Genomic DNA, 5,551 nt, shown 5'->3' with positions numbered 1-5,551 from the left:
CGTCTGACCTCTGCCCACGTTATCACGTTCTTTGGAGGTTGAACTAGTTAAAATGAATTGAAATTTTTATAAATTATAATAAATTGAAACAGTAGAATTCATTTTGTAGAATTTTAATACAAGTTTAAATGTATTTAAATATTAAGATAAATTTAAAAATTTTAAAAATATTATAAATAAATATCGCGTGTAAATAAGTATTGAGTAAAAAAAAATTATGGATCATACGTGTAAAAAGATTTTGAGAATTGAATATTTAGATATTAAATTCAACTTAAAATAAGCTTCATTTGGTTTCTAAACCTATCTCAACTCATCTCAACTTATTATTACATTTTTTTTAAATTTTAATAAAAAATATAAAAAATAATTTCTATTTTTTAAATCTTAAAATAATAATAATATTAAAAAATAATATTTTATCCTCTCAATTCAATTCAACTCAACTCAATTTAATTTAAAATCTAAACGCAGCCTTAAATTAGATTTAAAAAAGTTAATAAAATGGGCTGTGAATGTCATATGTTACGTTTAAAAACAAAAGAGCAGCTTAAGATTAGAAAAAAGAAAAAGAAAAGAAAAGGAAAAAGAAAACAGAGAATGAAAGAATCAATGTAGTAGTCAGATCAAATGGATACAATATGATAGGAAATATCCGACAGACATTGAAATTAATTTTTTTATTAATTCTAAGAAAAAATTTCTGGGACGTGTAGAAAAATAAAAGGCTATCCCTCCAAACAAGATATTTTTCTGAAAATAGTTCGTTAATGTTTTGCTATTTCCGGGACCACTAGCAGCTGGTTCAAAATTCTGGGAATTAACCCATTTTGGGAATTACGTTTGAGTAGCGAAGTATCTCAATATTTTTTAGGTATTTTCTTATGGATGAAAATATTTTACATGTCAAATATATAAATTATCTTCGTATTAAAGTCTCTCTATTATAATATTTATCACTATTATATATAAATAAAATTATTATTAAAAAAAATCAATCATTGATGAAACTTATATTTTTTTAATTATCTATCCAAAAGTTAACAACTCAACATATTTCATACATCCAAACAACTCAAAATATTCTCAATGGGACCCACGAATCCACTTCAATCTCTACTCATAACTATTCACAAACATTCTCAACACTTCTCAGAGATTCTCACTACCCAAACGTAGCCGCATGCTGCCGCCCGGCAATGACGGCTTTGCATGCTGTAATTTATATTTTTTTTTCATTTTTTTAAATATTTTTAAAAAAATAAAAAAATACATCAATGCATTACAAGTCATTTCCTTAATCATTAAGTAAAAAAAAAAATTAAATATATAAGGAGTCAAAATAAGAGGATAAACTTAAATGACATAGTAGCATTTTCCTTTAATTTTTGGTCTTTCCAAATCAGTGCAATTATTTCCACAAGTCTTTGTTAGTGATCTCCATGATTCCAATAATCCATGATATGCATCTCCAGTTTTTGCAAATAAGAGATCAATCACAAGACATTTCTTCGTCACTACACTTAATGGCACATTAATTACATATTGCTCCATAATTAGGATTGTTAATGTTTGCACACTGGATACCAGACTCAGCTACTTGCAACACAAATAAGGTGAAACTCGAGATTGTGGATCAACTCTTATGCTTAAGTCGGTATTCTTCTTCTTTACAGAGTACTTTAGTAAAACAATAAATCATGAGAGCTAATTCTGTCCTCATATTTGACGTTGCTACTGCTAGCCAAGGTGGTACCCTATATCTCACGTTAGAGGTACTTGTCTTTTGTACAAGACGGAGTGTTGCATTCTCGGGTTACATCCTTGCAGCAGGTTGGTGGGCGTGACCACTCCCCACGCATTCTTGTTAGGGTAAGGGGGTCGTGTTGGGCGGTAAAGTACCTCATTGTGATCCCTACATGCATCTGCATGGTTCTATCATTACGTGCATGTGTAGGGCGATGTAAAGGATGTTGGTGCCTTGTCACTCTATATTCGTTACCCTATCTCTCGAGCCCTAGGCTTCTTCTCACCCAGGCTTCGAACCCCTTCCTCTTTATACAACCCAAGGATCGAGCGTACTTTTGAACATTGAGGGCCCTCAATATAAACTCGGCTCGGCTTGGGAGGGACACTAGTATCTCTCTCAATCACGCCCAACCCAATGAGGGATGTAACATCCCTTCTAACGATGATCCCAATTAGCAACAAATAAGTTGTCATGGATTAATGTTGTAGATGTGAACTGCATGCCTTGTGTAATCCTTGCTCTCTATTGCAATATATAGTACTTGATGTTCTTGTTTGGATAAAATTGACCGGATCCAACCCATTGTTGAAAATAAGGAAAGAGATCAATTCATGTATTTAGCCATCAGGGATAAATCCAATGAGAGATAATACAAGTTGACTCAGACTCATAAAATGAAAGACACTCAGACTCTTAAAAGAAAATAGACTCACAAGGCAAGTTTGATTTAATCACTCCAAAGAAATAGACCTCTATATAAGGAGGAGATTCCCATAAATATGACAGGCTCTCCATAGAAGCTCCCTACATACAGACTTCACCGCATCGCACATAATGATTCCAAAGGCTCTCCACAGAAGCTCCCTACATACAGACTCCATCACACACAATGATTCCAAAGGCTCTTCTATCAAGGGAGGCATTATCTTCAACTTTCCAAAATTCTAAATTACTTCATTGTATTGTAAGATATGTGAGACCATGAGAAATTGTAAAATTACATATTATAATAGATTTCGCAGCCAAACAACCCGTGGACGTAAGCATTATGCCGAACCATGTAAATTCATTTGTCTATTTTTATTTACTTATTTATTATTTATTTCATTGATGAATGCAAAAAATACCGTATCAAAACTGGAATCATCAACGTGGGCCGGGAATCATTATTTTCTCCTTCTCGATGTGTTGTGCAAATTCATGGTATTGACAAATTACAATTCTCATTATACCTGTTCATTCCAGAATAGTTTGTACACGGTGAAAAATCCTAGATTATTGTAATTTATGCACTTTCAATGGATTCTTGGTTGCTATACCTGATCTATAAGGGATTAATCTCACCCATTTACTATTCCTCTATGTCTAATATAATATAAGCATGCTGAGGGGAAAATAATATAGAATACATATTTGTGTGAATGGGCATCATTATTAGTGATCAGCAGCTTATTATCTAGCCAAGATGTTCAATTTATATCCCAAGATGGGAACTTAATTAGTATACTCACTACAAAAAAAAAAAAAAAGAATATTTATGACGAATTACGATAATAATAATTATTTATGAAGAGAATATACTTATGTCTTCATTACGCATTACAACAATATTCTTCATTACGCATTACAACAATATTCTTACTCATGTATTAATGTGTAATGAAGATAATAATAATAATTGATAATAAATAAACAATTTTTGTTATAATGATATTGCTCCAGGCTGGTGCGTGAACGATTTGCTCCTGTCAAAGGAATATAGCTCACGTACGTACGTTTTTTTACTGGAGATTCTATTGACACCACCCAATAATGAGTTTTTCTGATGCTTTCGAAGGGGGAAAAAATGCATGCAAAACTTGTCGTGGAATTTTCTGGAGCCAGACTAAGAATATTATTACACTATCATATGTGAATTCACATGTGGTCGGGCCACGTGGAGTTTCCTTGGCATTATATGCGATTCACACCAAGCAACTGAATATTGGTGACCAGCTTTGTCAAATTTAAAGCAATAATGACACATTACATATTGTTATTTGCATAAAGTTTGTATTAATTGACACTCTTTAATCATAACTTTGGTTATATCTTTAAAATCATAACTTTCCATTGAATGATTTTACTGATATTGATTAGATAGTCTTTTCTCTAGTGATCTTATTTGAGAGCCTAATCAATTCTTATTACTGTTAAAAAAACATTAAGTTAATTAAATTTTCCTTTAGAATTGTATCAATACTCCATCATACATACTACTTCCAAATACAATGTCCATGGCATATATTAACATAGAGAATATTGCCATCAATTCAAGCTCACTGCAGAAGAAACTTTAGGAAACCGTAGGCTTTTCTGTTAGTCCTTTTCTCTCAAGTTGTAACAGATTTTTATTCTTCTAGACTCTTGTACCAGACATGTATAAATAACCAATGAAATGCAATACAAGTACGTTGGATTATTGAGGTAAAATGTGACTCTGATATGGTATCAGAGCAAATGACTCACAGTCACTGATCCATGGCGTCATCCTCAAATTCTTCCACTATGGCCTCTTTCTCTCATATTGTTACTACAAAATTAAACACAGAAAATTATCTTCTATGGAAAGTGCAAATTACTGCATACTTGAAAGGTCAGGATCTCTACCAATATGTTGATGGTAGTTCGGTTTGTCCTCCAGAAAATATATTTGATGTATCCTCTTCTTCTCCACAACTCAATTCAAAATTTTCTTCCTGGAAACGCACTGATCAACAAGTGCTTAGTATTCTGTTTACCTCCATTTCCGATTCTGTTATTGGTCATGTACTTTCATCAAACACCTCTCGTGCATTATGGCTCTCCCTTGCTTCCATGTTTGCATCACACTCTCAGGCAAAACAATTTCATGCACGTTTTCAACTGGCTAACCTCACTCGAGGTGACCAAAATATTACAGACTTCTTTGGTAAGGTGCGTTCCCTTGCTGACATTCTTGCCTCCACGGGAACACCACTACCGGATCAAGAATTTGTTACTTATCTCCTCACGGGGCTTGGTCCAACATATGAATCATTCGTCACCTCCATAACCACACGGGCTGAACCTATTTCCTCTAATGAACTTTACCAGTTGTTGCTTGTTCATGAAAGCAGATTATCACATACAGCAAGAATTCCAAGTTCCATGGAGCCCTCGGTAAATTTTACCAACACTGGCAACCGTGGCCGTAACTCTTTCAGAGGAGGTCGCAATGGTAGAAATGGTCGAGGTGGTCGCAATGCTACTTCAAATCGAGGTGGTCGTTTCTCTTACAATCAAGCACCTGATCCATCACAAACGTCTTACAATCAGCGACCCACATGTCAAGTTTGCAACAAAACAGGTCATGTTGCCTTACAGTGTAGACATCGGTTCGATCACAGCTACCAATATGCTGCTCCACCTTCCTTCTCAGCAAATTACACAACTCCCCAAGCTCAAGTTTTCTCAGACAATACATGGTATCCCGATTCTGCAGCAACGCACCACATCACTCATGACTTTGACAACCTCAATCTCTCCTCAGAACCGTACAGTGGTAATGATCAAATTCGGGTTGGAGATGGCTCGGGCATCTCCATTCAAAACACTGGTGACTCCTCCATATCTTCTTCTTCTTCCTCTTTCTTATTGCGAAATCTTCTTCATGCTCCTAACATAGCCAAAAATTTGATTTCTGTCTCCAAATTTTGTCAAGACAATCGTTGTTATTTTGAGTTTCATGCAAACTTCTTTTCTGTGAAGGACATAACGACGGGGAAGTCCCTCCTCACAGGT

The sequence above is a fragment of the Juglans regia genome, chromosome 8, assembly GCF_001411555.2.
Source record: "Juglans regia cultivar Chandler chromosome 8, Walnut 2.0, whole genome shotgun sequence".
NCBI lineage: Eukaryota > Viridiplantae > Streptophyta > Magnoliopsida > Fagales > Juglandaceae > Juglans > Juglans regia.
Note: the sequence above shows the minus strand (reverse complement) of the source record.